Below are 11578 nucleotides of genomic sequence, written 5' to 3'. Positions count from 1 at the left end.
CAGCACACTACCTCCAGTGACGGTTGCTGGTGTCTATCTTGTGTTTCTTTTTAGATTGTGAGCCTTTTGGGGACAGGGATCCATCATATTTATTTATTATTTCTCTGTGTAAACCGCCCTGAGCCATTTTTGGAAGGGTGGTATAGAAATCTAAATCATCATCATCATCATCATCATCATCATCATCATCATCATCATCACAAAATACAAAGATCTACAAATTGAAATTGAAAGGCTGTGGCAGAAAAAGACCAAAATAATCCCAGTGGTAATTGGCGCCCTGGGTGCAGTTCCAAAAGACCTTGAAGAGCACCTCAACACCATAGGGGCCACAGAAATCACCATCAGCCAATTACAAAAAGCAGCTTTACTGGGAACAGCCTATATTTTGCGACGAAATCTATAACAACAGCAACAACATTGACAATAAAATCCAGCCATCCTAGGTCCTTGGGAAGGACTCGATGTCTGGATAAAAAAAACCAGTCAATAACACCTGTCTGACTGTGTAAACAAGAAATAAAAATATGAATGGCTTCCACACAGTGACTGCTCCATGTGATTGCTATAGCATATAACAGCTGCTGTTTGAATTGTTCATACCACATGGAGTCTCCATACTTATTTTACATTTTATATCCCACTCTTTCTCCAAGGAGCCCAGAGTGGTGTACTACATACTTAGGTTTCTCCTCACAACAATCCTGTGAAGTAGGTTAGGCTGAGAGAGAAGTGACTGGCCCAGAGTCACCCAGCTAGTATCATGGCTGAATGGGGATTTGAACTCGGGTCTCCCTGGTCCTAGTCCAGCACTTTAGCCACTATACCACGCTGGCTCCCTTATGACTAACAAACGTCTTGATACAGAGCACACACAAATGCTTTTTGCTTCCCCTTTCTCTTTACTCTATGTGTCCAGTAAAGTTGCACTGGAAAGCAGATGTAGCTGAATTTCAAGTCAGTGTTCACCAACGTTTGCTATGGAAAAGGCCATACTCTTCCTCTATTATTTTCCTCTTGGTCCTACAGACTAACTGAAAACTCTACACAGGCCTTAGTTTTCATATCTATACATATATGAAACTGCATAATAATGCTACATTATTATACATTGCTTTTCTAGTCTTCTTCCAGCTTCTTCCAAAGAATGATATACATTGAGGTCATTCACACAATAAAAAATTGTGTTCTACACAGGTTTGGGAGCTGTGCGTGCTCCCAATTTTCAATTGTTTGGAAGATGGATGCTCAGCACAGCATCTATCACCTACCCACTAGGCAGGAACAATTCCTCTTCCCCTTGTGCATACATTATTTTGGTTTGGCTATTACGATCGCCATGTCACCTAATGGTGCAGTGGGGAAATGGCTTGACTACCAAACCAGAGGTTGTTGGTTTGAATCTCCGCTGGTATGTTTCCCAGACTATGAGGAACACCTATATCAGGCAGCAGCAATATAGGAAGATGCTGAAAGGCATCATCTCACACTGCACGGGAGATGGCAATGGCAAGCCCCTCCTGTATTCTACCAAAGACAACCACACAGCTCTGTGGTCACCAGGAGTTGACACCAACTCAACGGCACACTTTACCTTTATTGTGGTCGCCAGGAATCGACACCAACTCGATGGCACAACCTTTCCTTTCCTATGTAGTCCATCAGCATTCAAAACACTTTCCATATGGCAGCTATAAGGCATTTTGAAATTGTGGTGGTTTGAAAAATACAAGCAAAATAGAACACTAATCTGTAACATTTGGAGATTTAACAATTGCTGCTATTGATCATATTCATATATGTTTGTGTGTATATAGATACGTGTGTGTGTGTACACACACACACACGTTACACACACAAATCTGGAGTAATTTAGAAGCTACATTGCTTTTTGTTTTGTTTTTTACAAGGGTCAGATTTTCTCCCCCAAACCACAATCTTTATTAATCATGCACTTTCTCAGCAGGCCATAATGATGGAGTCATGAATTTCTAAAGGGTGATTTCATTTCACTGTTATTTACAACTTAACTCAATAGCCGAACCTCTTCCTATTATTTGTGGTTAAATATAGCAACAGATTCTTTCCCATTCCCTTTTCTCTACTTTTTTTTTTTTACCACCCACACAAAGTACATGAGTCAGAAGCTATAAGAATGAGTGGTTCCCATCTGGCCGAGCTGCTTGTTGGCAGCTTTGTTGACTTTGCTGATTGTGTTCACACTCCTCAAGGTCACCTCAAACATAAGGAGGTGAAATAATGTCTGTCTGCAAAAATCATTTTTATGCCAGAATTTCAGTGAGTAATATATATACACACACACACATTGGACTTACTAGCATGTCCTTCTCTAGCCACTTAAGGGAATATTGGGCACATACTGGCAACGAGTTCCTCACCCTGCTCCCAACATTACTTTCTTCCAGATCTTGCATTCATTTACTTAGAACTGATTCAGACATAATGTTTTTGGCACAAGCCTCTTCTTTCCAATTTGTATTCTGATAATGTAGAGCATGAATCACTAAAAGACCTTCTCATACATGGTCAGAGCTGTGTGCTCCAGCAGTTTATATCAGAAGCTGGATCTGACTGTAAGTGAGGTCTGTGTGCCAGGGATTTTTTGGAACATCAGAAATTAGCAAGAAGGCATTGTGTATGAGGCGTAAGCTATATTTTGGTAACCTCCATGCAATCACTTCTGAGCATGCACAGGCCTGTCAGTGGAATGGTTATTTATTCAGCAGAGATCATATGAAGACATTTATTTTATGCACTGGTGCTTCCATGCATATGCCCCCACCCCCAATTTGTACAATCACAGAGTGCCTTTTGAATAGCTGTGATTTCATGAATGGCAGCCGCTGGATGTATTGCTCCTACACTGAGGCACTGATTCATACAACCAGTGTTATGCAAACTCTGCCAGATTGGGAACCCACCAGTGGCCCAACACATTCCTGTAGCTGATCACGTGGCAGTGAGCAAATGAACCCAGGCACAGCTATTCTCTCATCTGTTATTTGTATTAAAAATGATTGTTGCCATTTATCTTCAGACTAATCACACAAACAGTTACTTGGAAATATGTTTTCTTTGCTCTGTTTATCTCCCTTCCAAGTACATATGTCAGGCTCAAGCAGTTAGTCTATAGCCATCCTACGCGTTTTACAATTATGTTAGGGGGGAAAACCTAAAAGTATAGTCCAGCTAAAATTATGCACTACTGAACCCCATTGATTTCAACAGCAAAGCTGGGCACCTGCAGAAGTCCTCCTCATTGAAATAAGTGGGCTGAAAATACTTAACTTTGTCAGTATTGTGACTCAGTGACGTGCCAGGATTGTGATTTAGATTTTCAACTGTTGTTTTGAGTTTTACTTCTGTCTCCCGCCACAACCCAGATCCATTTTATTTATTTTCCTATTCAGCAATCCTTTGGTTTATTCAAGGAATACTGACAACATATCGAATATGGACATCTGATTGATTTCACTTGGAATTGCGTGTGTGGATGGGAAAAATCGGGAAGTCTGAGACATTAATGGAGAGGAAATTAGATATTTTCTCCTAATCCATGGTGGAAATGCAGTCTGGGTAAATACTTGAAAGTTAATGTGGCAGGCCAAGAATGACCTAGAGACCATTGGCTTTAGTTTATTCATGTGTAAATTTTAGTCCTGGAGCTTTTAAAAAAAATAAAAATTAAAGACATTTTAAAGACAATTGTTTTAGGTAGCTTGTTAGCTCAGATTCAGAGAGCTTTGTGTTTCTATATTAAATATTTACTTTTTAAATTTCTAGATCAGCTTTCCCAAAGTGGTTGTTCAAGGTGCTTCACAATGATAAAAACAACAGGATACAGACCTATTAAAGGGAACTTCAAACAAAAATGCTTCAAAACAACAACATTCACACATTCAAGACTGGGAGCAACTAGGAGCCCTACATAGGGCTGCATTCCCACAATCACTGTGATTGTGAGATTCAAGGAGCTGGTTGTGAAAATACAGATTTCCTGAGTAGTCCTGGAGGCTCTCCACATGAGCAGTGAGGAGAGCTGGATGGGGTTTGGTGGGGAGAGCAGGCTTGGGCCGCTCTCCCCGCACACGAGCACTCCGCCTTCCCTGGGCAGCCGGATTGGCCACCCACATGATAACCAGCTCCATCACAGAGCCGGTTGGGGCAGTGGGGATCGGGGGCCACGTGGCCCCAAGTGCGCGGGGCATTCTGGGGAACCTCCCAGTCAGGGGTCTCTTCGTGAGTCACCATGGCACAGAGCTGCGCCATGGCGACTCATGATCAGGGAAATGGGGTTTAAACTTTGTTTGATTGGGGGAGTATTTAGTGAGGTTTGCTGCCGGGAGCTACGCGGCTGCCATTGCAGCACACGACCCCTGGAAAGCGAGCTGGGCTCCCTTTCCAGCGGACTGGGCTCCCTTTCCAGCGAGCTGGGCTCCCTTTCCAGCGGACGTGAGAATAGCCTCCTGGTCAAATTGCTGTTGTTAAACTGAATTTAACCTGGTTATTCATCCTGACCTAAGTAAAGCACTTTGAGAACGTTGTCATTAAGAAGTGTAATAATAAAACATCATTATAATAATTAATAACTGAGACTGTAAACATGTGAACTTTCTTGAGAGTGAATTCCATTAAACTAACTGGGTCTTAAAGTTTGCCATCAAGTCGATTTTGACTCCAGGCGCCCACAGAGCCCTGTGGTTTTCTTTGGTAGAATACAGGAGGGGTTTACCATTGCCTCCTCCCACAGAGTATGAGATGATGCCTTTCAGCATATACCTATATCGCTACTGCCTGATTTGGTACCAGCCGGGATTTGAACCAGCAACCTTTTGCTTGTTAGTCAAGCATTTCCTCACTGCGCCACGTAAGGTAATCTAACTGGGACTTACATTTGAGTAAAGATGCTTAGGTCATACTGTAAATTGAGAATATCTGAGCCTTTGAGTCTGAGGCTGTATAAATATTATTCAAATGTGTATCTCATTCTTCTTTCATTATGCTGAGGGTACCTTACATGCATTACTCCACTTTTTCCTCACAACAATCCCTGAAAGGTAGGTTAGGCTGAGACAGTGTGTGACCCAAGGTTACCCAGTGAGCTTCATGGTTGACTGGCAATTCAGGGTGTGAACTCTCTAGAACTCTAACCACTATACCACTATAAACACACCTTCTTAACTCAATGCAGCTTCAAAAGTAGCATTTCAGTTGCCGATCTAGTAGTAGAAGCTCCTTAAAGAAGTACTTTGGAATAGAAGAGAATTTTAGGGCAAGAAGAAATTGAGAGGACAGGAAAGGAAAGAAGGTTTCAAACGTCTATTTTAATCTCCGAGTCTATTTGCTCAAAATAGCCTCAGCCCCCAGCCTTTAGTTTATTCAGCCCCCGACATGGTTGTAACCTCATAAACAGGAAGCGCTCTCCAGTTATTCTTGCAATAACAAACTTCTTGCTTTGTCTTATTGCTTAATCACCTCGACTGGTCAAAACAAATTGCTCGACATTGTCTGGGTTTCATTAAGTATTCCCAAGATTGGTCACACCTGTGCAAATATGGGCACCTAGGCCAAACAAGCCTGACGTCACAGCAGCCTCCTTCCTTTCCTCAGCCTAGTGCCAGTACTTAAGTTACTAGAGGAAAACATTGTTGTGGCTTGGCTGTTGCTGACGTGTTTCCACAAGACCCTCATGAAGAAAGCTACATGAGTGGGCTCAGTTTGGTGTATTTTAAGCATCTTCAGGGAAGATACACAGACAGTGCTTTAAAGTGGGGTGCCAGGCCTCAAATCTGTCTGGGAACACCATCTGTGTTCCCAGACAGTGAACTGGGAACACCACCCTTCGCTTTTATCCTTGATTTGTGGAGATGCTCTGTACTAATTTATTTCCAGATATTGTTACCACATTTTTCTATTTAATTTTTTTAAAAACTCAGAGCAGCAAACAAACTGCAAACACAAGATAAGAGATCCTCAGAGCAATAATAACGTACAAAAGCCCTCAAGAGCAACACATTTAAAATACAGTCCAGCAGGGATGTAGCTGTAATTGAGCGGATGGGATCAAAGAACCTGGCCCCCCCCAGCTCTACCCCTCCCTATTTTCTTCATTATCTCCCTCAGTCTGAGGGGCCGCCAGGGAGAGGGGCAAATATGGGCCCCCTCTCCCCTAGCTATGCCCCTGCAGTCCCGTCAGTTAAGAGGTACTGCAAATGTGCTTTAGAATAAATATATTTCAACAGACTGCCAAAAGGTGAGCACTTGGAACTTGACAGGAGGGAAGGCTTTCCACAATATTTATGCTATGACAGAAAAGGCCCTAATTTCCCTTCCATACCTCCTGTGGCAGAGGGTGTAAAACAGGACTTCCAGTGATGACCTCAGCATTCAGGCAGGCTAATATAGCCCTAAGGCGTGATCTGGGGACACATGATACACCCACTTTGCTGAAACTTAGCAGATCTAAGTCTGGTCAGTTGTTTGGATGGATGATTGCCTGGGAACACCCTTGATGTCACCTTGTGTTCTATGATTGAAGAAAAGCAGGATATTAACTTATTAGATGGATGGACATGGGAGAGACTATTCTTGGTATGTTGATCTGAGGCCATTTCTTCAGAGGTGAGGGGAATATCCTGTGCCTGCTCAGGAGCACATTCATTTTGAACAACTTTGTATGTTAAAATGCTGAGTCATGGCACAAGTAAGGCCCACAGAAAAATTTCTGCATTGCTAATAGTGGGCAGAAGAGAACCTCTTTGGAAAAAAACATGGGTTTTTTTTATGGCCCACTATTGATACTATGGAAGAGTCTTCAAAATGATAAGCAACTGCAGCTGTGTAAAACAGCATAGTTGGGATTGTAACCAGTAAAATGAGGGGTGGCTTATTAGAAATCTGGGGGTTAGTTAACACAGTTGTGCACTGTGGTAGAGGTAAGGTGTAGCAGAAAGTGGTCCAGTAGCTCTTTGGATCTGACTAGTTTAAAATCCCAGACTGGCTAGGAATTAATCAGATGACAAGTCCCGATGGCTTAGGGAGGTTTCCCCACACATAAATATTGTTCTAAAGGGGAAGACTTAGAGGCTCTTCTCACGATCAGTGAGAAGAGCCTGGGGAGGGTTAGCGGGGAGAGCGGGCTTAGCACACGAGCAGGCAGTCTGCTCTGGGCGGCCGAAGCAGCTGCCCACACGACTGCCGGCTCCATTACGGAGCCGGTGGGGGCTGGGAGGATCGGGGGTCGTGCCTCCCCCGGAAGCTCCAGCATGCCCTGCGTGAGCCCGCAGGGCATGCTGGAGAGACTCCTGAGCCGGAAGGCTGCTTTTCGGCCTCCCGGTCAGGGGTCTATTTGTGAGTTGCCGCACCGCAGAGCCACGCCTCGGCAACTCACGATCGGAAAGCCCGGGTTAGCGGAGCACTCGCTCCGCTAACCTGGGCTTAGGGGAGGGCTACTTAAGCAGGTGACCTTCTTTGACTCAACCGGGCTCGGCTGCGAGCCCAGTGAGTCTCGCGATTGGTAGGAAGCGGGATAAGCACCCTTAGCCCGCTTTCCACTGATTGTGAGAATAGCTTCCCTGTCTACTTCAGCAAACACAACAAAGAAACTTGTGGCACTTTAAAGACTAATGATCCAATTCTATGCATATTTACCTAGGAGTAAGCTCAACACAGTGCAGCTTATTTCTGAGTAAACCTTACGTCTGAGGATTGTGTTGTAACAGATTTATTGTGCCATATGGAATCATAGTATGTTGGTAGGGGGAAGTCTTCTAGTGCATGAATCGGCAACCTTCCGCATCCCTGAAAGATGGCCATCAAGCTTTTGTTTGAAAACCTCTGGAGAGGAGAGCTCACCACGGCACAAGGCAGATTGTCGAATAGCTCTTACACTTAGGCAAAACTTCCTAATGCCAAGCCTGAATGTTTCCTTGAAATCTCAGCTCATTGGTTCGAGTTCTGCCCTCAGAAGCAATAGAGAGCAAGTCTGCTTCTTCTATGCAACAGCCCTTAGTCTTCTCTTCTGCAGGCTACATACTCCAGCTCATGGAGGGTTCCTATTAGAACAGTTTCTTGACCTCCTCACCATCTTGGTTGCCTTCCTCCTCGAACTCATTTTAGGTAGCTAGTTATTTCCTGACCAGTGCCTTTTTGGTCTTGAAATGCAAGCCTGACCTTTCAGCATTCACAGTTCTTTCGTGAGGTTATACACATAATGCAAGAGGACCTTTCTGTGTAAAGCTCATGTGTTTACAAGATAAGCAGTGACTATTCACAACAGCAGTAACTGGCGATAACATCTTCACACTCTTTGAAGAATCACAGTTCTCCAACAGTCAGTAAAATTGATTCCATGAGGCTGTTCTCACGAGCAGCCAAGACTGGGCTAAGGCAGCAAAGCCTGGGCTTGGCTGCCCAGGAGAACCACTGGGCTCCACACTGATCCCAGCCCCGCTGCAGCAGCAAACCCGTCTACAAAGCCCACCAGTTAGCCCAAGTTAAGGGCGAGAGCGTGCTCTTTACTTGGAGTAACTGGTTGTGTGCAAGCGCCAGCTGCGCAGACTCCTGGCTGTCACTGGGAAGATCCCCACAATACACTGTGCACTTGTGTGGTACATTGTGGGATGTGTCCTGACAGCCATACTTCCATGCTGATTGGGGCAGCAGCGGACTGTCAAGGTGTGTGATCTGAACAACCAGCAACATCTTGGTCATTATCTGTGGTAAAGATACGGTTATGCAGCATTCCTCCCCACCCTTCCAAATGGCCCTCCCGCCCTCGCAAATGGTTGTGTGAATGAACCCTATTTGTTTAATACTCAGGATTTTCTTCCCCACCACAGGTATTCCCCTCCCCCACCAAAAACTTGTGTGCAAGGGTTCTCCTTCTTGAATGGCTGAGATTCAAAGACTGCCTGCATTTCTCTATCTTCTCATAGCCCTCTCTGGCAGATACATTATTTATTTTCATCTTTCAACATCTTTATATGATGCATCACAATCAAGAACCTGCTTTTGGCTGGCTATGGAGGAAGGGGCAATTGCTAAGGGCCCAATTCAAACTTAGCCGCTGATAGGCACATTTAACAGCACATGTGAATTGTCTTCTTGCATCAGTGGGGTAACGTATGAAGAAATACAGGTCTGTCTCTCAGATGCATAATGGAAGGTGTGTGGAGTGAGGGAAGATGTATGAGATGTATTAGAACATGATAAAAATATTGCAATCCATCTCCATGCCCAGCCAATTGCGACTGAGTTTTTTGAGAATTCTAATTTTTATTGGTGTCCAATTTAGCATTCTTAGTTTCACCAGCATCTTAAAATGCCACTCAAATAAATATTTCTTTTAGCTATAAATGTACAGTCCTAGATTAGAGAAAGGAAGCAGTGGATTTGTATCATCTACAATATGATTGCTATTACTAGACTTGACAGTCATCAATACAAGCAATCTCTTAAAAATGTAATAGTGTTTTAATGGATTATGCATCATTCTCATCCTACTATTCCATTCATTGCATAATTAACTCATTGCATTTTAAACCTGTTGTTTAATTGCTTTACAATTGATTCACAATGATATGGCTTTGATGTTCAACTCAGGATCTGTGTTCTTGCTTGCTTTCCCACTGCACATAGAAACATAATATGCTGTGTCTAATTGCAATATACTAGCTTTAGTAACTGTGATATAAGTAAGTTCAGCTAAATTCCTGCAAACCATATACCCAAAACAAGCTACCATGAAGTCAGTGGAGACTCTCTCAAGTCAGAGTGGTTTAAACACAATGTTCCACATGCATACTTTTGCTGTGGCAACATTTACTCCAGTGTCTGGTACAGGTTTATGTTGTAAGGGTGCAATCTTATCTACACTTACCTGGAAGTGAGTCCCATTTAAGCAGTGGGGCTTACTTCTGAGGAGACATGCATATGATTGTGCTGCAAGAAACTTAAAGGTAAAGTGTGCCATTGAGTTGGTTTTGACTCCTGGCACCCACAGAGCCCTGTAGTTGTCTTTGGTGGAATAAAAGAGGGGTTTACCATTGCTTGTCTTTGGTGAAATAAAGGAGGGGTTTACCATTGCCTCCTCCCACGCAGTATGAGATGATGCCTTTTAGCATCTTAAGAACATAAGAACAGCCCTGCTGGATCAGGCCCAAGGCCCATCTAGTCCAGCATCCTGTTTCGCACAGTGGCCCACCAGATGCCGCTGGAAGCTACAGACAGGAGTTGAGGGCGTGCCCTCTCTCCTGCCATTACTCCCCTGCAACTGGTACTCAGAGGCATCCTGCCTTTGAGGCATCAGGTACTCAGAGGCATCCTGCCTTCCTATATTGCTGCTGCCCAATATAGGTGATTCCCATTAGGTTGCTTTTTTTTTAAAAGGAAGTTTCTCAGGGTCATGACATTTTTTCATACACAAAGAAAACATGGGTACAGGAAAACAGTGATTAATAGACATGACCATGGAGTGAAGGTCTGTTTTACTAGTGTGGTCTCCCACTACATGTAGCCTAAGCAAAATAAACAAGTGCATAGTATATACACAAGACTTTGTCTGTTTAGGTATTATTTATTTTCCGTTGTAAACTGCTTTAAGAACTTTGGTTGAAGAGCAATGTATAAATATCAGTAGTAGTAGTAGTGTTCTTTGCCACCAATTGCCACACCTATGCTATTCCTCCTTCATTTCTTGATCTAATCTTCTTTGTGCTCCTTAGTTGATTAGTTCAACATACCCTCTCAACATTTTACCAATGAAACAGAAAAATTATTCTGAATTTGTTGAGGAGGCGTGAACAAGCAACCTAGAGGGGTGGTGTACAATTCTGACTATAAGTATACCACAAATAGAAAGCAACAAATAAAAGATTAATGCCAATAAGAGCCCCCCCGCCCCCCCACCACCACATTACTACACATTGCTGAAGACTGGATTCCAACTGTATATGCTGTGCACTGCATCTTGCTTTAGTGTTGTGTACCTATTTACGTGCATGAAAGACACAATGCACCCACTTGGAGATTTAATTTCTAGAAAGTCTGAGAAGGGAGCTGAGTCCTGAAATGGGCAAGTGGGCAATTTATATTACAAATTAACGTTTCCCCATAGGATCTTGTGGGTTATTTTGGGAAAGGTTTTTTTTTAATTGCTCACTTGCCCATTTCTTTTGTGGTTGGGTGGTAGGTAGCACCCACACTGCCCTACCACCCAACCCACTTTGGTGTCCCTAGGAGCTACCCATGGGGGGAAATGGGGTATTTCAAGTTTCCCCATTGTTCCCTATGGCCGAAACACCCAAAATGCATGAAATGAACTTGAAACGTTTCTAGTGTCTTCAAGAATGTTGCATTGCAAGCTCTAAATGAAATGCAAAATGCATTTCGTGCACATCCCTATTGCTGCTGCAGACTTGTAAACAGCCCTGACACTGGTCAGAATGAGCCATTGTGCAAGCAGTGCTACTGCATTTTTCCCAATTGCAGTGAATTGGGGAAACTCCAGTAGGGCTGCTTGTGCAACCGCTCATTCTTACCTGTTTTGGTCATGGTC

The sequence above is a fragment of the Hemicordylus capensis genome, chromosome 3 (assembly GCF_027244095.1).
Source record: "Hemicordylus capensis ecotype Gifberg chromosome 3, rHemCap1.1.pri, whole genome shotgun sequence".
Taxonomy (NCBI): domain Eukaryota; kingdom Metazoa; phylum Chordata; class Lepidosauria; order Squamata; family Cordylidae; genus Hemicordylus; species Hemicordylus capensis.
Note: the sequence above shows the minus strand (reverse complement) of the source record.